Source organism: Bombus pyrosoma, linkage group LG8 (genome assembly GCF_014825855.1).
Source record: "Bombus pyrosoma isolate SC7728 linkage group LG8, ASM1482585v1, whole genome shotgun sequence".
Lineage (NCBI taxonomy): Eukaryota > Metazoa > Arthropoda > Insecta > Hymenoptera > Apidae > Bombus > Bombus pyrosoma.
This window is the reverse complement of record NC_057777.1, coordinates 9,397,229-9,422,839: the sequence shown is the minus strand read 5'-3', so window position 1 is coordinate 9,422,839 and position 25,611 is coordinate 9,397,229. Positions and strand designations below refer to the sequence as shown.

Here is a 25,611-nt window from a genome sequence, read left to right as displayed (position 1 = left end):
ATTTTATTTTTATTTTATGTTGCTTCTATTTTACGTTGTTTTGATGTATTGTATTATTAAAGTAGACAGTGTGAAGGGGAATTTTGACGTTCATAAGGGTGTTTTAACCGATCCTCTTTAATCTCCTCTGAGGCAGCCATTTTCTCTGTAAGTTGTAAACAAGGGTGGGAAACATCGTATTCTACGAGAGTGAAAAAAATCAGGAATTTGCGAACTGAAGAGCAGAGCGGAAGTCGCGAAGTTACGTATGGAAATTAAGGGTTGAAACGGCAATTCTAATGCTCTGGTACAGTGTGCAAATTGGGGGTAGGTTATTTGTATTTCGCTATACATATAACACTACAAATTATAGAATGACTCTACTGTGTTGTATATTTCCTGGTTTAGAGTTTTTCGTAGAAATATTTCCAAATATTCGTTGTGCAAATTTTTGAATATTTTCCGTAATACTATGTAACAAGCTACTGCTTGTTATACTTGTTACTGTTTTAAAAAAAGGTGGATTAAGCATTCGTTACAAACCTCCTCGTATTTGGTATCAGGAAAATTTTGTCTTTTTTTTGTTTGTATATAGTTAGTTAGTGTTTTGTGACTATTTCTTTGTTATATAAAATTTAAACAAATATTTATAATTGAAACAGATATAAATTCATTAATAGAATCGATATAATTTTATACTATCCCAACTTATTTTATTATTTTTTCCCTATTAAAATAACATTAATAAAGTATCAATAATCTAAATGCACATATCCCATTAGATTAATTCATTTAACACAATGTATTCTTGTATTTTATCAAACGAAAATAGAAAAATGTTTAGCAGTCGTGCTCTTTGCATTTTCCATAATATTAGGTTTAAATAAGTATTTTCAATTAAAATGTGCGAGGGTTGATTAAATAATCCAACGGAACTTTATTTGAAATGAAAATGCGGAAAGAAAGCTATATTGTCGGTATGGAGCGACATTCTGATCGATTGCTATGGCTGTAGGTTGATTTACACCGGATTTGGAAATATTTCAACAGCCTCGGTAATCTGATCAATCCCAACGATCAAACTCGAACATGTTCTCCATAATGGCGAGTTCAGATTAGATTTTCCGATTATCCTGCTTGCCGTTTGTGTTGTTATTCGCAGTTACGATTCGAAACCAGTATATACCTACTCCCCAGATTGGCTTGTTCGCTACTAAATATGAAAAATATCTCAACAGCCAATTTTATGATTTTCTCTTATCGGATATTCGAAAAGTTTCCCCTAATATAATAAAAAATATTAATGTATTTACATATTTTGAAGAATATCCTTGTCTAAAAATATTCAGCAGTATCTTGAATATTTTTAATAATGTTTCAGATCTTTATCATGTGTCAAAATATCTTACAATAATTAATTTTAGAAGTATTTAAAATCTTTAACCGAAATTGTTTACAAATGTTTTAAAACACGATATCGTTTCGCACTTTCAAGAAAATATTCATCAAGTAAAAAATATCAGTGAAATTGAGAAATGAAAGGATCGAGGTTCACGACTTTTATTCGCGGACGTCTCGTTCAATTGTGGAGCAATTTTCAATAAATACTTGCGGGATGTAAATGCACATCGAATTTTATTATCGACATTCATTACTTGTTTGCCTTTCCTCGAGTCCAATTCCCCCGTCTCTTTCTTGTTTCGACTACTAACACGGCTGTTGAGCAACACGTCCGCCACTTTTCCACAAAAAACACGCCGAAGTTTCTATTATGTTCCGGCAACTGTGCATTGTTACCGCTCGTAATTTACACGAACTCCACGCGCCGAAACTTCCAAAAGCTTTCCGCCCTCCATTTCTGCCTCAAACATTCGCGCGTAGATTATGTGTATTATAATCCCAAAATATTCAACATGCTGATTTAACGATTTCTTGTGAACCGCTGGTGTTTGAGATGATCTGTGGAATTTTATATTGCTTTGAAAGAAATAGTTTTCTTTAAAGTTACAAGTAAATTTATATCAATTATTTGTAGTTAAAATGGTCAAAGTTTTCCATGCTAGATTTCAAATTCGATTTTGTTGAGGTTATTAGATGTATAAAGAGAGAGACGCGTGGATAAATTATAAGGTAGAAAAATATATTTTAAATACAGAAGTGAAAAGTACAAGAATGAAATAATAATTTGAGCTGGTCCAGATCCACACGCTAGCAGTGTTACTCTATAACTGAAAACCCCGAAGCCAATGTCGCCTGTCGACTGTTTATGGTCTGCTTTCGTCGCAGTCTTTTGTCTATACGCTGTCGATGGCTTCAGTGCTTTAGAAAGCTAAAAAGACCAGATGTAGAGTTTTCTTAAAAGTGGTGACCTTCAACAGATTTGAATAAATGAGTTTTAGAATAAGTTTGAATCGGGCAGATGGAGCATTTAAATTCTTAAGTTCGAACCTCTACATTTCGTGAGATTTCTGTAACAGATATCAAATTTTTGAGTCTTACAATTTATTGTTCGAATCTTCGAAAATTTCTCTTTTCATTTTAAAATATTAAATTTTACGCTCTTCGAGAATGTTGCGAATTCCTGAAAGATTCTGAATTTGAGTTCTTGGACATTTTGTATGTTTATCCCTTCTTATACGGAGCTTTTGAGCTTTTGAATCATTCGCGTGAATCTTTTATTTAAACCAATTTCAATCGTTTCTTAAACCTGACATAAATGTAACTTTCTATTTTTAATCGCAATTTCTTACTTGGTCGTAACATAAAGCGAGATGTTAAAGGAAACAAGGAAAATTGCTCCTTCAATTTGCTCCTTTATTTTACACGCAACTAAACATAGTAAGAAGTCCTAGCTGACCTCTTAAAAATGTCTGTTGAAATGTCTGGAAACGTGTGAATATTTCAATCGAAGAAGCCTCGAGGCACTGTTTCGTCGTTTGCCGAGTCGAAGTCAATTCAGTGAAATTTTTAGCAAATCCTCGGCCACGCAACGCCCCAATTGTTTTTCTATTATTCCCTCCTCGACGAGATTATTTCACTGCTTGCGCGCAAAAATGAGCACGTGAAGCGGATTAGGAGCGGACAATTTCCACTCTTCAATCTTGCGGACTGTATTTACGCTCGGAGGCAGTTCCTCTGGGATTTTCAGCTGAGACCCGCGTTTCTTTCATTTTTCATAGATTAGTATTCAAGACGAGCGAATTTCGTTGAGAAATTTATAAATTTCTTTTATATCTATATATTTCTCTATAAATTTATAAATTGTTTAGAATATCGTGAGAAACAAGATTTATATATCATGGTAATTTTTTGCGTATTTTGCCTTTTTAACGAGAGATACTTTAAGGTTTTCACGTGGAAATTATTTAAATTACTGTTTAATGTTTAATGGAAGAGAAATTGTTATAAACAAAATTCGTATAGAATCCAACGCGGTGTCAGATTAGTATAGTTATTATTTAATTCATTATTCAATCATGTCCTTATAATTATTCGAGTAACTTTAAATTTCTTAAAAGACACGAAGGTTACTTTGAAATTTTTCAAGCGAAATTTACAATATTTCATTTTGCTCGAGGCAATATTGAACATTTACAACCGGTAGGTGATAGATAGATAGATTAAAAATGACTAGTTATTGTAATATTCTCTAAATAATTTTTAACGCTCTTCCAATGATTGAATAAATGCATGAACATCCACGATTTAACCATCACGCTCACAAACGAATTCTTCCAAAACCTCACTACCTTCGAGTCTCCACAAACTCATTCCAACCTTCAAACACAAACATCGGCAAAACCCATCTACGAACCGCTATCTACGAAAGAACAGAAGAAGGAGACCCGCATTTACTCATCTGAAACCTCCCTTAAAGACGATATTCCTCTCGAAAAGCATGCTAAAGTGAAACTTCAGGTCCGCCTAGAACAGAGTCGACACTCGACGATCATCATCCCCCATTCTCTTTTCTAATTCGAAGCCATCTCTCTTTTCAACATTACACCGTTTGGCTTCTTCGGTCGACGTCCCAGAATTTACCGAGCTCAGGAGTAGAATGAAGTCAGCACGGTGCAGCTCCTTCACGGTCGGCCGTTTTCCGCCATTTAACCTTTCGCTGCGAGCGTTTGCCCTAGGCCACGGGTATTTCGGAACGTTTTTGGGAGGGAGGGGGGAGTGAAAAAGTCGTGCGTGAAATACGGCAAATGGAACGGGAGTAAGAATGCCCCATGGTCTTGATTTCTTCGTTCATTGCTACACCGGGCGAAAGTTCCCAAAGTGTGTATTTTTAGGTAAATGGGGTAAATAAAATTTGTACGTGTATGTATTTGTATGGGTGCCGTTATTTTTAGATGTCATATAAAGAATCAGAACAATTCACATTATTTGGTCATTTTAAATAATCCATAAACTGTTTTGTTATAACAATTGTTGGAACAAAAATTCATATGATATGGTAATCATTTGTTTGCTACTTATTTGCTCTTTGATGAAGCAGGAAAGGTAGTTTAAGATACTTTTCATGTAGAAATTACTTAATTCTTATAAAAAATGAAATTAGAACAGGACCAAATGTAATATGATATTTATTCTTTCCTTCTTTTATTTTTTTTTTTTTAATCACGTGAAGATTACTTCGAGCTTATGCTGATTTGTTTATATTGTCGTCACATAGCATTTAATTGCTGCACGCTATTACTATTGTTGCATAGCGTTAAGTCGTTGCACAATATCTGCCACTAATATCTATTAGTGTCACTATATGGATAAAAATAAGAATTTACAACTCGCTCACACTATCATCATTTACGAAAACGTCGTCTACCACGGATATAACCCATACAGTACAATTGCACAGTGCTACCTGCAAACCACTTTTATCTCCAACGCAATGTTAGCTGCAAAAAGAGAATTAAAGCCGAGACCAACCCGTGGAGCTTCCTTAACCGCCAAGAAACCGAGCACTCAGCCAAGTATACCCAAAACGAAAAATCAGAGGAGAAAGGAGGAAAAGAAAATCTCGCCTTCCTTTGAACTGAAACGATGGCATCAACGACCCGACATCGAATAATCCCGCCTTTCTAGGCAGCTAAAGAATAAGGAGATCAAAATCTCTTTTTCAAAATCTGAATTGTTTTACCTATCGTATATATTTATTTACATATTATTATATATTATATTATATATATTATTTATATATGTATAGTGTCGTTTCACTGGTGGCAAAATAATGACATTGTAGAAAAACATAAAAAATTAAATGTAGTTAATAACCGATTAGTTAATAATTGGTGTTGCTTCGTACGTGCATTACAAAGACACGTATTTGACGCAAAATTTTTTCAAACTCCATATTTCTTGGATAAATGCATCGATGACGCATATATATGCGTCGCTACAATAAAATCGATGATATCCATGGCGCATACGTTGCGTCACAGAGTATGAACGTATTAAACTACTCCTTTTGTAGCAAGTGATATAAAAATCAGAAAATCAAGAAAAAACAGAATCGTCAATATCTTACGAAAGATCGATATAAACAGAATACACAAATTTAAGATAAATCTGTTAAAAATCTTCTATCCTCAAAATATCAATTATATTATATTAAACGTCAAACAATACATTGAGATATACAAAAATCTATTCTGATAAAAATACAAGAAAAATTACAACAGTAAAAAAACCTATTGTAAATTAGTATTTTTTATTATAGAATATATTACGAAAAAAGAAGAAGCCATCCGTGCGCAAGACACTTAGAGAAGAAGGTTGAATGCCAGAGAATTTGCATCGAAATTGTGTCGCGAAATCAAGCCCCGCGGACTAGAAATTCGGAATATTCAGCGATGACGTTTGCGCCGACGGTAATATATTTCCATGTCGTCGAAACGACGCGTTGGCTGCCGTTAAACGGGACGTGCTATTAATTTCCCTTCGAGAAACGTTTCCTTCGTGAGTCCAGCGACGAGTTGTGGCGCGTGCAAAAAAATTTGCATCGATATTGGGAAACGGAACGGCCTGCATCGTGATGTAACGTGACGGTGCGTCCGATCATGTCTGACGATGTTCACACTCACGTTTTCATCGTTTTCGTCCAAAACATTAATAGTAAAGCAAACATTTGTTGTAGATCTTTGTAATATCGAACTGAAAGAGTAGATGGAATCTCGAATCTCGATCAGATTCATGATGTCATTACTTCATTTACTACTCAATCGAGTTATTATTCTTATTCAAACGATTTGAATTCATATAATTTTAATTTTTACATTGTCACGGATATCGAATGATCATTCCTTGTTACCAAGCACTTTGCCTAGGGCAATGGAATTTTTCATTTACAAGGTGCACACGATCAATTAACAGAAACCGTTCATCCATGTGTGTTCTCCACGGAGCGATAAAAACGAGCGTCATTCCATGCATACCTCGATATACCAAACTTCCTAATTTCTACATTCGTTAGTTTATTACAAATTCCATGCCTCGCGTCTACGTGGAATGTCCTGACCGAACACCTCAGTTTCCACCATTATTCACCATTCTCTTCGTTGATTTTAGAACGTTCCTACAACCAGTGACAGAACCGAACATCTTCGCAATTCCAGTATCTACAGTCATTGTAAGTTTCCTGATTTTCATCTTTTTAAATGAAAGCCAGTTTTGTGCAGCGTGTTTAGTAACAAGTTTGGTACAAGACAGAATAACGAAATGCAAAGTAAAAAGACTAAGAAAAATAAAAAATAATAAAAATTGCATTTGAGGCAATGTAATAAATGATAAAAGAATGTAAGGGGTGCTTCTATTAAGCAAAAGAAGATGGAGATGAAGAATAAAGAAATTGCATTTGAGACAACGTAACAGATGGTGGAAAATTGAAGGAGTGTCTTTATGAGATAAAATAAAATAAATGGCATAGAGATTTCTCTATTACAGTTTAACTTTATCTACAATTTTCTCAAATTAAAAACTTTCTCGTATTAAACGCTTTTCCCCTGAACTCTTCATATTCGAATATTTGATTTTCTGCTTAAAATTTTGAAGTTAACAACACGGAACAAAGCAATATAAACAATATGCTGTATCAAGATCTTTCTTAAGATCTTTGCACCAAGGCAACAGAGTAAATATTTGCAATCGCTTGGTGAATTGGCTTTTATTCTCTTCGGCAAAAAGATGTTCTTCTTAAAGCTTCCTTCCGTTAATCGAGAAACTAAGACGCGGTAGAAAAGTCTGATTGCAGTTTCGTTTGCTGGGAATTTCTGTGTTATTTTATGAACTATCTTGAAGCTGAGTTACCATAAACGAAAGTTATGTTTATGATTGTACAAACAATGTGCAAAAGTTGTTTATTACACAATAACTATATATTTATATAATAATGATTATTGTAGATGATAAAAATAAAACGAGTGGTGAATCCTTTCCGGCGATATTTTTAACACGTTGGAGTCTATTTTTCAAATACTTTATTTAATTAGTTACGATATTTAACACGTTTGATTTATTTTCCTGAACATTTTTTAAATATTATTTAATCAGTTACGATTTAAGTCTATAATTAGTTCTTGCAATCAACTATATCAATACTAGAGAACCGTATATTTATAAAAATAAGTAAAAACAAAGTTTAAACGATTGAAACAAATATGTTAACACATTTGATAAACGATACTATTAATAACATACTGAATACGTATACATTTCCACATCAACCATTTCATTCAATCAATATTACATTAAAAAATCCCTATTTAAAAGTAAAAGTTCGAAGGGAAAAGTTTCACAACTGAAATTTAAATAATCATCGATCCAGTTTGTCTACGGAGAATTAAATAGTATCCTTATTCGAACACTCGTACCTTTGAAGAACGAGTAAGAAAAGGGAAGAACTTAACAATTTAGTGAACTTAACTATCATGAGTCTCAAATGCCTTGTTTCCTATATCTCAAAAAGCGGTAATTCTCAGAAATGGCTGAAAAATATTCTCTCCCAAGATATTTCGTCATCTCTAAATCCAAACCAATAAATCTCGCGACCCCTCTCTAAAAACCCCAATATCACACCGAATTAAACAGCACCCTGACACGTAACCCTATAACAAGCTTAGAATCCTATAGAGAAGAAGAAACGGGAAGGAAAAGCAATAAAGAGGAATCATATTTCCAGCTACCTGAAAGGTAATATTCGACTGGATCAAAGAGACTTCGGTGTCAACGTATCTCCGCGAAATCAAAACTCAGGACATGGCGTGACTTAATCTGGTCCTCTTTGGAGGTTCCCCATCGAAACGAAAAGGAAATATCATTTTATGGCGCGCTTATCGCAACACGAGGGGTGAATCGTGTCGAATGCTTGTCCAGGAAGCGAATGAACCTTCTAGCTAAAAAACGAACAGTCTGCTGACTGTCCATTGTAGACGTTTCATGCACAGAGTGACGAAAGCTAGAGTATTTACAGTGAGAGATAAAACTATTCTTACTAAACTAAAACTTATTCGTACCTACAGTTGAAATGCAGACATGAAAAGAGGCAATGTTTTTTACATATAAACGTCACAGGTGAAGGAACATCAAGAATGCGTGAAGAAGTCACATCTTCTACTGTTTTATAGAACAGAAATTTTTAAATTCAATATCGATAACTATAGAAAGCAATCCTTGCACATTTCGCTGTGCACATGCAGAATCATCCAAAGCGAAAATTCGCCTTAACTCGATGAAAAGGAATTAAAGGACGAAGAGAAGGGACGAATACGCTTCTTTGACTAGCGAATATAGCGACAGGATCGTAAACATCGGAAAAGGGCGAGCTATAAAGGATTCGCTGGCGTATCATTCGACAGCTGGTTCGAGGGTTTTTGTGAGAAGGGTCACGATGCGGGCGTAAAAGCAACGACGTCGACGACGACGACGACGACACGGTCGCTTGATTGGAGTGCGAAGGAGGAAGCAGAATAAGAAGAGGAAGGAGAAGGGTTGTTTGAATATTTAAAGCTGGGAGAGACGGAAGACCTTTCCAAAACGCGTATTTTATGAGTGATTGAACGAGCCTGCGCGTGTTTTCTCGTTTCTCGTGTGTCGAGGCATGCGACGGAAGATGGTCAAAGAGACTTATGTATAGCTGAGTTTACTGTGTTCACGAAGTCACGAAGACTTTTTGAACGATCGTTTTTAATGGATTTTGATGGGTGGAGCTGTGGAAAACGGATGAGAATGTTGGATTGTGGATAGGGCGTACGCGAAGCTTCCTAAATTGTTCGTGGAGCAGAGTATTTAGCAAATAAATTGGAAACCTATTTCTAAGCACTGAGTACAGAGTGTTTCGTTTATCCTGAGTTACTAAATTTCTTAGTTACTATTGTCTCCGTTCGTAGTTATCATTTTTTGTATCGTCGATATAGCGCGAAAATTTGCGCCTGGACAAATTAGTTGGTTTGAAGCGAGGAAAATTGTGATTTCCTTCTTTCAAAATCATTTTTTTCAACTTTAAAAGTCATTGACATTTCTAAAGTAGTAGATATCTTTTTATACACCAATCAAACTGTATTTTTTTATTCTTTATGAAGAAAGCGTCGGTATTTTAAAACGATTCGTTTGCAATTAATTGTAAATGAAAGTGAGGTAAATGTAAATAATCAGGTACGATGGAAATGTAAACAGATATCTCGAAAATATAAACAGATATTCCGGGAATACATCATGAAAATGTAATCAACGTGCTAAAGATGTAAACAAACACGACATAAATGTAAACAATACGGGAACAGTAAACAAGCAGCCAGACAATGCGCATACATATACCGAAAAATGGAAATGAATATTTTCAAAATATATATTGCATGGGAAATGTATATTTCTTTGCATCAACCTAACAGAAATTGCACTATTATGAATATGTGGAGATACGCCTGTGCGAAAGACAGAAAAATACGAGGACAGGACGAAACTAGGATAATAACCGCAACTTTTTAATAATTTTCTGCTTCAGAAAAGATTTCCATCTACTTTCCATTAAACTTAACTTAAACCATCCATCTTCAACTTACGAAAGAGCACATTGAAATCAACAGACAATCTTTCTGACAACTACCTTGCCCTAGAATGAATACGTAGAAGAAGAAAAAGGACGTAGATATACTTTCGTATAATTATACATTATATTATATGTAGTATCGCGGACACAAGGCCTAGGAGTTAGCGGGTGAACCACATACACAATGTCGCGAGAGCCGAGGCGTTTTTAAACCATAAACAATGTCCCGAGAGCCGAGGCGCCCATGGGCCCATCAATGTGTCGTCGGTCCTTCAAGTGAATAGTTTCATAGAAAAGGTCTACGTGGCTTTGGCCAGAAGACAAAAGACATGCGAGAGCAGGGCAGTTTAAGTTGAGAAGTCGAAGACTGTGAATCGAGAAGTCAGAGAGAGAGTGCGAGTTGCGTTGTCGATATAGTGCTGCTAGCGTTGGCGAGAGAGTGTGATCTGCGTGAGAGAGAACGTTGGATCCGTTGTGTCGAGAGTTGTCTAGATTGTAGCGTGTTATTGCGATTAGTTCATATTAAACTACCATCGTTTTTCTGTCTATATTTGTACAATCCATTCATTGTAAATAAATTACAAATACTAGGTTATTGTTATTGCATATTTAATTTAACGTTAATTTATTACAAATTGGATTACCTCAAGCCTCATATCGTTTATTCTTTCATGCTTTCTACAAATCTGAACAAGACTCTAGAATACTTATCAATAATCCCTCAACGTTTTACAATTATTCATTAACTCAAACACGTAAAATTCTTTCAATAAAAGTAAAAGTTCGAAAGAGAAAGATTCAACTTGTTAAAGAATACATTCAAATTAAGAGAGAATCGTTTCGGCGATTATTCTATTCTCGAATACACGCGTAGCATAATAAAAGAAGAAAGGAAGAGTGTGGCAAGATCTAACGAGGAAGAAAATGAAAAGGAAACGATAGAGGAAAAAATCCAAGCGGTACAATTAGCTGAATCGGTGATTGTTTCGGGGTATGGTGCAATCTGTAAAGGAGACGAGACTAGATTCTCCGTTAGAGGGGACGAAAGCGTCTCTAAATCTTCGGGTTGATCATCGCGGAGGTATGAGGTGGTTAAAGGACGCACCGAGGGATCGAGCATGGCCCTGCAGGAGCCACAGGAAATTGCTATGCGGCTGGCGGCTTCCGGATGATTGGCAGTGGTCACCAGTCGCATTTCTAATCACTTATCGTGGTACAACGTCACGTCGTTGTTTTTCTTCTCTTAATTCTATGGCGTATTTGTATTTTTTCGTTACTTTTTCTTAATTGTTATTTATGATGTTTTATGACAATTGAGGAATACTTATTAATTGCACCAGTTAAATTAATATGCAATTGTTTGAGAATAGAACTATTAACTGAAGCATTCACTAAAGCCGTTTGAGAGAAATGGAAATGTAAAGTTTACGAGGAATTCGTTCAGAAAGGATGTTCATGAAACGTCGAAACCAAGCGCTTTCGTATTGATATAAATATGATTGAAACCCGAAAGACCACAAACATGTCATCTAGCTATCATGAAAGCTTAAAATCTAAAAATGAAAAGTGTCTAAAAAAGATATATGTGCAAGAAAAAATATAAAATTTTATAACAAACCATATAAATTCGTAAAATCGAACCACTGTAAATTTACATAAATTTCTAAGAAAAATTGCAAATACAACTCTGTGTAGTATTAAAAATATACTTTTAGCGTCGAAAGTGGAAAAATGGATCTATAGCAGAGTACTCGTTATAATATTAAGTAAGTAAAACAAAACAGTAACCAAGTTCTATTTCTTTGGTTGTATTAATAAGAATATAAATTTGCTATCTTTTGCTTTTCCTTAATTTTACAACTGACCGATAATTAATTTTTGTAGCTGTAGTTGTCATCTTCAAAAGATAAAAGTATAAAAAATGAAAATATACTGCAACATTATCCAATTCTTAGCATTTGTTTCTTTCCTAATTTCAAAACTGACTGACCTAATTTGAAAACAGGCTTTACGTATGAGTTTCTTATACACTTTTAATATTTAGGGATTCTTATCACAAGATTGTAAAAACGTTATAATAGTTATTAAGGTTATCACTTTTCTAACGCAGTATATGTCGATAAAAGAAAACAATGAAAAATTCAAAACCAGTAGTTATCGCGTTTAATGTTAATTAACCGATATGATCGCTTTAGTAAGTCGAACATTACTAGGATTTGTGAGTCGTGTTCAAGGTGTAGGAAGATATTGATTTCGGCCCGATTCTCCAAGTACGGTTTGCTTTAACGCTTCCACTAAGTCCTTTCAAGCTGGCCGATATGTCTTCCGGCGTTATCCCTGAATCTTGTTCCGAGAATGTTTCATTTAAATCGATCGTTCTCGTGGCTAATTGCTGAAACCCTACAATTCTGCATTGGACATGTGAATAGATTAGTTAGAACCATTTAAAATCGTTTGCAGTAAATATCTTGTAACTTCCATATACATTCTCGAGTTTGTTCCGAACAATATTATTGTAGTCATGATAATCGTGTGATATCGTATGCCAGGAAAGATGTTTTGCATAACATATATAAATAGTATATTCAGAATGGTATTATATATTCAAAGATATATTCTTGAATATAGTACTATATATAATAAAAAACTATCATATATCATATAATACATAATTAATAGTAGAAGTAGTATTTCTTTCTTCGTAGAAGCTTTACAATTTATCCAAATAAGGATACTCGGCTGATTGCCTTATTGGCGTAGGTTCATTTAACGCGTAGACGTTTATTCCCTTATGAAAACGTCAGTATCAATTCCGTTAGCGTAATTGCGTTAATTAAGCATCGTGAAATTTGTGGAGATTTAATGCTTAATCAGAGAGGAAATCTCTAATCTCGTCAACCGAGTGTTTTCCCCGTAATCTCCTGGGTCTATCAGATGTATAAAGTTCCGCAGCTGTTGTATCGGGATGATTCTCCTGTCTGTTCTTGTAGCAACTACGTGGTCGTTTTATTTCTTCGGAAGCCGATTTTACGTATAGGTAGCGGCGGATTTCGTTGCAGATATACCATGGGGCATTGATTACTGTTTTAAGAAATATGTCTCCATTGTACGGGTTCAAATTTTGTAACGTGACTAGAAGTGTCACAATTTGCAATTTGCTCCCAAATTTTAATCCATCGCAATTATTCATCCCCACAAGTGCTCACTAAATATCCCCGTTTCTCTTTATCCAGCCTCATAATCTCTTTTAACCCTTCCGAAAGCCATGAAAAGAGCAGAGAACTGCTCTTTCTTAGCCAACGCTGCTTGATCCAAGGCGTGTCGTATAAATTGCACGTTTTCTGTCCCGTTAAAAAAACCCTTAAAACGCATTGGCTAGGAATGGAAGACGAAATGGGATCGCTTTCCGGGCACTCTACAAGGCGATCATCCTTGGTGGTGGCTTGGAAACACGTAAGCAACCCTCGTCAAGGGGCACGTGGCAGAAACACACGTATGACTTACGTGTTCCTCGCCTCTGCTAACGAGCTATCGCAGATTATCGCATGTCTGTTTGCATTATTGCCACGCCAGCGCCACCTCCGCTCAGTCTTGCAGGGTTACTTGCCCGAGGAACCCACCTCCTATCACGCCCCTGTCATTAATTTTCATGCTGGCCGGACGATGCGTCGCGTTCGCCGAGAATTTACGGGCTAACTCGTCCTCCAGGACTTGGCTACGACAAGGGATGGGGGTGGCAGCCGCAGTTTCTCCCCGGAGAGTCCTGAAACGATTAATTTTTCAGGGTAACACGTGGCACGATATTTTCCCTCGTCGGCTGGCTCAACTTTTTCCTATTTGTCGGCCTTATCCTCCATGCGAATATATTCGACTATTTTATTTTGGATTTTTTCCTACTATTCGTTTTTTGTTTACGTTTTGTTTTTAAGAGGGTTTCAGGGAGGGGTGGGGTGGGTTATCGGTGGGTATATGATAGAGAACATTGGAAATGTTGCGATGACTGTGAATGATTGTGCATTTATTGGAAATTTGAAAGTATACAGATATATGGAACGTAATATAACGTGTAAAAATATGCAAAATATCGAAAATAAAGTGGTGGTGTAATATTTGGTATACGAAACGAATATCTGTTTTGATTTCATTCTTTTAGTTGGGTTCAGAAAAATTTCAATTTACGTAAACATTTTCTAATATATTTTAATGATAATCGTTAAGTTTGTTGGTAGAGTCTTTCAAGATTTTGTAGTTTTCGAAATATTTAGGATTGGGAAGATTAGCACATGCTTTTACAGCTTACTAGACAATAGGTATATTACTGTAGCCTCTTTAGCAGAGTATTGTATCTTAGTGTCTTCTTACATTGAAATAACAAAATATTCGCAATTATTCAAATATATGAAGAAACTTATTTTATACTTTTGTATAGTTACTGCATTTTTTCAGAGTTAGGAAGTTTACTATAGCGTGCGATACAACATAATTGTTTTTTGATGTAAAATGCAATGTAATATAATTGGATAAAAATTGAACAAGAGAAATAGTTTACTCAAAATTTGTATTTTCGAGGTTGGATTGTGAAACGAGTCAGTCGACGCTTTAAAATGAAGGTTTTACGGATATTTTTAGTACTTGATTCGACATGGGAGCTTGATATTATATAGCGTGTTATAGCAGAGATAAATAAGGAGGCACTCGCGTCGATGTCTCGTAAAACGTTTACATTTAGATTAAGGGTGGCTGCAATTCTTCGTAGATGTCGTTTACTTCAGTCGATAAGAGAGGGTTGAATTACATTTTCGACACGATTAAGGAACACGCAATTTTCCGGTTCTTTCGTTTTAGTATGGTTTCCACGATATTGGGATATAAAGTCGAATATTCGTGAAATATATTTTTGAAGATAAAAAAGAAAAAAGGAAACAGTACCATTAATATAATCATACAATAAACAGTTTTAAGATATTTATCTGTTTCGATTTTTTGGAACGCAGTTTCTTCCTTGTAAAAATGAGAGAAATATTTCCCATTCGTTTCATGTAATAATTTCTCTACTTAGGAAGCTATACATGCGTATGGCATACGAAGATGTGGATGACAAATGTTGCACAGGTGATTATATATGCTTCCCATGCGTTGAATGCAAATGGACTCTGCTCACATTTCAACTATTATAATTAATTGTTTAACGCGCTCTGACGTATGAAATTTCTCTATAATGTATGCATAAAATATTCTTCTGTATAACCATAAAATCCGAAATTTTATTCATAATAGAAAATCGTATCTCGTAACGAAATATTTTATATAAAAAGAAACGACTTTTCTTATAAAAGTTCATATCCTTCTTAAATCCGAAATATAAGATCTCAAATAAAAAGTTGCAATCAATAATACATTTTTCCTGCGGTATATGAATAAAATACTGACTATGGAGGGTATAACAGAGAAACACCAACAGAATTCCACATTCCATAACATAAAATATAAATAAATATGTAAATGAAGAAGATAATACTAATTTTTATGGTCATTCGAAACCAATCTCGAAGATAAATTACTTTTCATTCATATATTTTCGTTCATATATTTGCAATTTTTTAAAAAGTGGCAGTTTAAAAGTTTAAAAATGTTTTTTCAAACACTATCGATGAAATTTATGCGCTCCTTGTCTATATACATAGATATTGTACTTATAACTTCGTACCTAAAAGATCTTTTAATCAAGAAAAGTTCCAAGAAATCGTAAACAGGCCCTTGATTGCCAACAGTTTATTACAATAAATTAAATTTATTATTATAATAAGAAAAAATTGAATTTTGTTTATTATTATAATTAGAATATACGTGGGAGGAATATTTATGCTATACGACTCGCATCGAATTTAATTTTATAGAATAAAGGAAAAGACCAAGAAAATTCACAAGACACATAAGTGCTATCTATTACGAATGAACGTGAAATGTAAATGTGCATATTGGCGACGGTTAAATGAATTTTCCTCGAGATATTTCGTCCGAGTTGAAAGCGAATCGTTTTATAGGCGAATTTCCGTGGAATGGTGATCGATGAAAATTTCAAGGAACAACGGCCGACAAAAATGGCGGTACGTCGAGCAGCTCTAATAGATTAGCGGAGAAATATGTTACTGCTCCACAGATATGGTAACATACAGACCTTTGGACGTTAGAGAGGATTCTTAGTCCCGTTTCCTTCTTTTTCCGAGGACCATTACTTCTATCAGCGATAGCTACTTCCACGCGCTTAACACTTTTTCCGCTTTTTGTCGGGCTTCCTGGCAACTCCGCTGCCAGAAGACGCCACGAAAGAACTACAGAATACTCCACTCGCGGCCGTCATTAATTTGCGCTCCCCGTTTTAAGTCCTTTCCTCGCGAGACAAAAGCCATCCGCTTTAAGCTGCCACAATTGCTTCTGATCACGACCCGAATCTCACTCGATATCGAATAATGCTGTATTAATCGCGAACGTCTTTCGCTTCTCGTTCGATACAGCGTGGTTCGAGATTTAAATAAAAAAAATATGATATTTTGCATGTTTCTCGTATCAAATTTTTCACTCTTTCTGATAGTAAAAATTTTTTCTTTTTAAGTTCTTTTTAATATAATAGCGCAAAAATGATATTAATTCCGTATTTCGTTACAAGATTGTTGCAACATTGATCTGTTCTCTAAAGTTTAAAAAGTATAACTTAATACGCTCTGGCTCTGGGATTTTGATATTAAAACTTGCGCTTGTCATTTTCTGTCTTTTTTCTTGGAAACTAAAAAGACATTGCAGCATGTTTATATTTTTCGTATAATAAATATCATAATATTTCAACAAAATATTCATCGTGTTACGCAACTGTTATGAGTGTTATTTATAAACGACAAAGTTAATATATGGTGGCTACAAAAAATATTTGTACACCACTGTATTCATTATCACACTAATATACCAATTAATCAAGTCCAAGTATATTAAGTCTCATATCATTTAGTAATACTTTCGTATGATCACGAAAATGTAATATCGTGAAAATGAAACGTGGAACATAATAAAAAAATGCTCCATTGGAAAGTAAATATATACTTTTCGTAATCACTGTACTTCAATTTCCAGAAAAAGATCTCTAAACAAGTCGTTCTTTTCTTAAATCATGTACCAAAAGCGCCGTACATTTGTAAACTGACTTGGAACACGTCGGCACGTTCATTCTTGCTCCGTATAGCCTTTATCGTATAAAATCCTCTCTCTCTCTCTCTCTCTCTCTCTCTCTGTCTTTCTTTCTCTACTATGGCTGGTAATTGTTTCAGCCGGAAAGTTCCAGCGGCGAGAGTCGTCCGCGTTCGAGAATCACGCACGTATCGTGAGTTTCGTCCTTTTTCATCGTTCCTCCGTTCCTCCCCTATCATTGGTCCATCTACCCACGAGCTGTATCTCCTGGGAAATTTTATACTCCCTACCCTTGACTCAGGGTGAAGCCACATGGGAGGTAAGAGAGAGCGATGCTAAGTCTTCTGTTCCTTCCTCGGCATACTGATCAGCAGACGCTGCTAACGCCCTCATAAAAGTGTTATGACACTGTTGAAGAAGTTTTGATAACTAGACTGCGGATATTTATATTTTTATATTTTACATTTTATGTATTTACATTTTTACGAGTTGAATTAAAGAAATGCGATCTAAGCAGGAATTTGTTTCACCTAGTAAATATTCTAACGACTGTTCTGTATCCTCAAAATGGCTGTTCATGCTGTACACTAATTTTGTGTTTAGTATATGTTTGCAAAATGTTACGTAAATATTTTCCAATTTCTCAATTTGCAAATTCTATTAATCTAATCAACATAGCCGTATCCCATCACGGTGTTAACAAAATTTTAAGATGTTCTACCGTGAAACGTACAATATGGACATGTTAGTAATGTTTTTCATGATAAGTGTATACAAATACTTTCGTGCAACTAATTATTTTCTTCGTTAAACTGTTCCTGATGTAACTGCAAAAACACAAATATCGGAGCGCTAATATCGGCCTCTTCGTTCCATTGCTGAACTTCTTCAATTCGTTCAGACTATTCAGATAGATGGTATTCACCCAAATCGCGAGACGAGAGTGAGAAAAAAAATTCGTGGAGTCACGCTACTGGAAAAGAGAGTTGTGCAACTAGACGACGAATTCGATTACAGTTTTTGTCCCGTTACGAACTGAACCACGTTTCGGTTTCGTCCCGCCTATTCGTGATATCCGGAATGTTCCTCGTGAAAACCGCGGCTGGAAAGGAGCCGGCGAAAGAAATCGGTATGCGAAAGCTAGACATGGAAATTCACCGGTTAATTTTCTAGAGGTCTCTCGCAACCTCCTTAACAGTGCCCTGGTCAGTGACAGACCATGTCTGCGTTTTTTATACTATTACTACCACTAAGTGCATGCATTTACACAAAAAATGTAGGTCACACTGCTGCAGGCTGCCGTTCAAAGGTTTTATAGGATCTAGATACCTACATCTATTATGCTTCATAGTATTATATCTTCCTATATCTATACTTAATTCTATTTTGTTTTTAGCATATATTTCTTTTAATTCTAGAATTATACTTTCTGATCTCACATTGAGATTTTTTAATTTACATTGAGATTATATATTGCTTCATACATTCTTATTTATTATGATAATATATTATATCATTTATTATTTATTTTTATTAGATACTATATCGTATATTTATTTTTATTATATATTTTTTTCATTCGACTACTTTTTAATCTGTCATTGAAAATTTCCTATTGAAACAAATTCAAACGAGAAATCTGCCGTCAGACTACGTGACACTTTCCACAGTTTACACTCGATGCTATCACCGACCAGGTATATTGTATCTTAGCGAGACGTGACGAGAGAGAGCTAGGCGAATTTTGTAGTTGGCCATTTGGTATCGAATTGTTGAGGGGAAAGAGAAACGCGATGGGAAAATGCGCGGAGTGGGGGGAGGGGGTTGATATCGCGGCAAATCTCGAGCGCCTTCGAACGTATTCGGCCTTCGAATTACTCGTCGTGCCGATCCACGGAAAAAGGGAAACGTGGGATATCCGGCTGAATTGTAAGCGAACGGAAACGTGGAAAATTGAAACGACGTAAACGTGCGCGGTGAATTGGCGAGCAATTTAGAATGAGGACGACGAAAGGGAAAATTTTAAATTGGGACTAATTTGATTGGAATTAAATGTGGCCGATCACGTGACCGGATGCAAAAGTGGATTGAAGTTTCTTTTGGTTTCTATTAATCTGTTGAGAAGTAAATTTTTGATTACAAAACGTAATTTTCCAATGCTGCTAAAACCTCAAAATTCCAGTTCTACAACCAATTCTCTACTACTAGAATATTATTTGAACTAAATATGGCTATTACTCATTAAGTATCCCACTGTCACAATTAATAAATTTTCTTCATATTCAATCTTCTTCTTCCCCAAAAAGAGGTCTGACTACCAACTCTGTCTTTCGAGAATCACCGACTCCGCTAATAAAGTAATCGATTAACACGAAACTGGGAACAAGCGACAACAAAAAAGAAGGGAGAGAAAACAACGAAACGTGAAAGAAATAAGCGCAAAGAAAACAGAGGACAAGGGGTGGGCGAATAGATGGATGTCGGAATGGAATGAATATTCGTCTATTTATTTTATGGTCCGTATCGCGTAATTCGATTCTCTCGGCTTCGCGACCTTCGTTCCTCCAGGCTCGATTTTTCTCGTTCGGTTTCGCCCGGCTATAGTTTTCTATTTCTCATCGTCGTCGATACGCCGACAACATTTGCTTTCGTTCTTCTCTTCAACTTCTCTTCTGACCATGTGCACGCTGTCATCGTTTTTCTACTTGACCACCACTTCTGTGACAGGGCTCGCTTTTATTTCCGGACGAGCCACAGAGAAATTGGAAAGAACGTTGAAATAATAGCGAACATGGGTGCACGCACTGATGTATCGGATCAAAATTTTCCTGCACGACGAAAGAATAACGCTTGTGAGTCGTGCGCTCGTTCATCAATGTCCGCCATTTTGCTGTTTCTTATTGTCTGCACTGTGGATGCTGCAGATGCAGAAGAAATGAGAATTTCGACGTAAGCGTGTACCGTGAATTAGCGAATAATTCCAAACTTTATAGTCGATGATTTAGTAAATGAAGCAAGTATTTATGCCAAACAAAGAATATTGAGAGTATTAATAAAAATGTGAATTTACATAAATATTCATGTTCTACCGATTACATACACATAAAAAGAGGATTTAATATGTTTAGGACTAGGATTTGTTTTTTCTACTGCGTTTAGTAATGATTATGGAATCTTAGACCTCGTCTCTGATTTTTGTTTTTTCAAGAATTTAGAGGCGATAGCAGCAAGTTTATTGATTGCTTCGATGCAAAAAGTTTTTGTAAAAGAAAAGATAAGATTTCAGAGAATAAACACTAACCCTCTTTTTAATAATCTTATTTTTTTTTGGCTCATGAGGGGATCGAACCCACGACCTTCGCGTTATTAGCACGACGCTCTAACCAACTGAGCTAATGAGCCAGTTGAAAAAATAAGTTATAATCTTACTAGTGAAGAAAATACTCACGTATCATAATTAATTATCATAAATCACGAAAAAGATCCAACAAATTAATCATTATGATAGTGAAGAATCAATTTTCGATAACAATTACCGCAACGTGCCCAAGTTCTCATTTAAAAGGATAAAGATAACTGGAAAGCTTTGGGTTTGAAATTAGTAAGTCCATAAATAAGCAATAATCGTGAAGTGAGAACAACATTAAAAGCAAGAAGAAACGCCAGACAAGGATCAGAAAGCTCGAGAAGCACAAATTTCCCAACGATACAATCAACCGCCTTATTTATTATCGCTGGCAACAGGTTGCTTTTGGGGTTATACCTCATATTAATTGCGTTCTTCACTCGTTCGTTATCAATGTCTTGTTATCTATCAAACAAGCAAACAATTTAATTGCATGTAACAATATTCGCGTTAGCATGTTACGAATTAAGTAACAAAATTATGATACACCGAAACTAAAAATGAAATAGGTGATGTTACAATATATATTTACAATATTTTTATTATAAAAATAATACCGAGAGAAAATGAATGAAAGAATATCCGGGAACTTGCAAACAACCGAGAAAGTTAAATTAAATAAAAATTAAACAAGTAAATATAGAAATTATAATATTTATATTGTCACAGTTTGTACTTATTTCTCTCTTTGAAGATAAAAATAAAGTGGAAGGAATAGACGTCTTGAAGAGGCCTTAAATCTGGAGTACAGGAAACCACGATGGCAAAGTTTTAAGTCGTGTAACATACCAGAAATAAGTTTACCGCCCAGATCGAGGTTACTCGGTATATTATATTTCCATGTGACATATATATAGTTATGATATTTCTCCATTTTTGGTTTCTTTTTTTTTCAACATACGAGTGCCTCTAGCTTATCGTATCGCGTTGGTACTTTCCGCCATTCTCCCCTGGCTTACACCACGTTTGTCGCACATCTAACTTTTATCTAACGGGTGCCCGGAAGAAACGCGGCACGATGATTAAAAGCTATTCCGATAAAGGGTCACGAAGCTCAGAGATGTTGTAGAAAAAAATTGCACAACCACGTAAATGCCCGTAGAAGTATTTTATAAATTTCATTCGAGTCTCTACTTTGACTGTTTCTGTATGGGAATTACATTACGTCCGATTTCGCGTTACGCGCCCTTCGAATATGCGTGTAACTATATTACGTGCACCAGCAAACTGATATCGAATTTGCATTTTAGATAAATTGGATAATAGTCGATGAAACGAAACAATGCACTTTAACTGGCCCTTTTTATTGTTTGCGATAGTAATTATTCAAAACAAGGCAATTTACATACATGAAATAAATTTAGCATTCTTGGAACATTTGATAGAAGTTTCTTTTTTATCAAATACTTTCAATCAGACTCTTTAATTAAATTTTGAAGATCGAAAGACAAATTTGACTTATTACATATTGAAAAGTAATCTCATTATGATATAAATTCATTTATTCATATTGCATCCGTGAAAATTCATTTATAAATACAATAGACATTTAATTTGTAAGTAAACTATAATTCGTATTAATATATTTTCTTTATTATAATCTGTCTGAAGTCAAAATATCGATTAAAATATCAAACTAATTTCTCCCTTTATAGAACGCAATACGTGGATTAAAATTTGATACGTAATTAAGTTATAGTTTAACGTAATTTTTACTCTACGGTATCTCTTTGGCTATAGGCTATCTAACATTATCAACTCTCACTTAGCAGTTAACCCTACCGCCTTATTCAGACGTTTCGCGCTCTATTACCTCTCTATTACCTTAGAATTAACCAAAATTTGTATCTCTGTGAAGAAATACTTGTGTGGACAAAAGATATATAACTAAAATTATAATAACAAACCCGGAATAAAATATTCCACAATTGTTACATCAGTGGAGTGTTTTTTTTAATGATATTACGACTCAATTTTATGGTTATCGTGATTTACATGTGATTAAAATTAATTCGATGACGAAACTAGTTAAAAAAGAAAGGAAAAGAAGTAACAAATAAGATAAAGAAAGAAATGATGGAAGCAGAAATCACAACTTGTCGATGACAGTGACCGTCATTCTGTCTCGCAGTTTTAACATCACAATTACAACGAGAAATAAAGTCGAACGTTTCTGCTTTTGCATCTGGCTTTAATAAATATTTGCGCAAGCTAACTGGTGTTTTGCGAACCAGCAGAGAGATATAACGTTTATCTCGCGGCCAAATATCAGTCCGTTGAAAAATCAACGATTTTTGTAACAAATTTTATAAATACCGTTGCCGACAACCAAAATATTTCCTTTTTTGAATTAAACACGCTGAAATCGAGGTTCCCGGAAAATCGGTAATGAAAATCAGCGATCAGAATTCTGGATTGCATAGTTATGTCTGCTTGCAAATAATAGCAATATTCATTGTCCATCGTCATTACAAAACGAAGTAGCGTTTAATTTTCCATTATGAAATTAAAATGTTGGCAAAATCTTACTGCACAATTTTTATCTTTGCTCCTTTTTTATCATTATATTTGTTGCATTAATGCATAAAGACGATAATCACACAGATGAGAATAGAAATTAACTCTGTTACGATCTTCGAATTTTTATGTCTCAATCTTATCTTTGTCTTAGCGAACAAAAATACGTTTAATACTTTAAGAACAACTTTAAGATGAAAGTGAAATGAAAATTATTTATGTATATCCCTAATGACCTTTTCATATTTTTTCTCAAACTTAAAGAAGATTTCTTAACGATAGAAACATTTCTTGAAGAGGGTAAGCGACGAGGTTAACTACGTATAATAATCGACATTTAACAGGTATAAATTAATAATATTGTATATCAATTTATAATAATTATTATTAAAGTTAGGTCAATAATTATAATTAATAAATTGACAAGTAATAATAATATTTACATATTTGATTATATATATTTAAAGATCAAAGAATAATCAAATTTCGTGTACGCTAATTAAACTGATGACGTTTAGTTACAAGGTAAAATTCCGATCGATATACAGCTTATGAAATTCAATTGCTTTGGAATCATCCTGCATCTAATCCATCAAATTGCGTATTATCGTTAATACCCTTCAATCTGGCATATTGTTATCTTCCATCAAATTTGCTCAAACCTGCATCATTAAACAGCTATTAATTACCACTCGATCAGTAACAAATATCGTACAAACCGTCGATTTCATCCTCTTCTATTACTATCAGAACGTAACCAGCTCTGCTAATTTCCCCAGCCAGCAATTAATTATAAAAAGAGGAGATGACAATCAAATAAATTTTCTCAACCGAAAATTAGCCTGCTGAAAAGTTAGGAATACAAGATGACAGTGAAATCAAGTTTTCTCCCATAAAGTTAGATCCTTAAAAATTAGGAAAACAGATAACAACTAACTCAAATTTACAAATAATTGAAAGCTAACTTTCTCAAAACTAATTCTAAGGAAATTAGAAAAAAAAACGATAGTCAAATCAATATCTAAAGCCCTTACTAATATAAATTTGAAGTCGTATTGACAACCAACTCAAGGTATTGAATTTTTCCAATCATAAATTAAATTTTTAAACAAATTAGAAAAGAAAGATGACAGTGAAATCGATGTCTTCACTGAAAAATTAGCTGCCTGAAAACGTAAAAGAGGAAAATGATAACCAAATTAATTTTCCCAATCAAAAATTTGCTTTTAGAAAGGTATCTAAAGTAAAAGAAGTTAATAACTAAACGAATTACCCCAGCTGAAAATTAGTTTCTTACAAAAATACGATAGAAAAGGTGACGCCAGGACAAAAATTAAGAATTATACGCAACGCTTGCCGAAGAAGAGAATCTCGTCGTTGCTACACTCCATGACGCGGCGAGACGATTAATAATTTGCCGCGAAGACGCCCGGAGAGAAAGGGAAACTCATGTTCCGAGGAAACATTAATTTCCCCGGGCGAATGAAGATGTACAGGTGCGGAATGAACCTAAAAAAATAGAGGATCTGCCACCATCTTCGAAAAAGGTATAATAAAATAAATAACGAGAGACAAAGAGGAGGAAGAGGACGGCAGCAGACGAAGAAATAAGATCAAGAAAAGGCAAAATGAGAAATAGAAGGTTATAGAAGAAGGAAAGAGAATAAAGAAGAAGAGAAAGTCAGCTTTGGCCGCTGTCTAATATCGAAGATATATGAAAGCAGAAGTGTAAGAGGATTGGAAATGGCGGTTGAGGGTGACGATCGCGTAAAACGAGTGGTTGGAAGTTGGCATTCCACGGCTTGGCCAACTGCCTGAATGTGGCCTATCGTTTATTAATTAACCGACTTAATTAATAATTCAATAACCGCCAACGCCATCCCACGCGCTGCCACGACCCCAGCCCCACCGTTCCTCTCCATTCTACCGTTTGGTTGCGGTTGTATAGGGAAACGACGCGTAAACTGGCGCTGGCAAAGCTTGGCGATACTCGTCAACGAGCCTATATTATGGCGACCGGTAGTTCGGCTCGTACAGCAGCGTGTTCCGCGTGAGGGGTGTGGGGCAGAGCGTGAGCCTGGCTGATTGCTGGCCTAGTTTCCAGTTTATAGAGTGTTCTTTTTTTAAGATAAAGTGGTGGGGGGAGGGTACATTGTTGACGTCAGAATCAGCGAGTCCAAAAGTTATTCGTACCGATATAGAGGTGTAGAATTGAGAAAGAAAGATTTAATTGACGGGTCGGAAACGTGATGACGCGGATCGGTCTTCATTAGTGCGGAATAAAACATCTACATGTCATTAATCAAAATGTAAAGGTCAAAATGTACCTGTATTTGTTGGTATTTTTTCCGTCAAGATGGAAGATAGTCTCGCGATTTCTTAAGGCTTAAGCAATATGTTACGAGAATCATCAATCAGTCCCTAGGAATCCTCAAGTTTCATGAAGCAAGTTACAATGTGTGTAGATTGATATCGACATTGGCAATAG

General features: G+C 35.1%; 1 non-coding gene across 1 annotated transcript; it reads right to left on the bottom strand.

Moving 5' to 3' along the window:
• Positions 1-20,528: 20,528 nt before the first annotated feature.
• Trnai-aau lies at positions 20,529-20,602 on the bottom strand. The gene has a single exon. It is a non-coding gene; the product is annotated as a tRNA-Ile (tRNA).
• Positions 20,603-25,611: the final 5,009 nt, after the last annotated feature.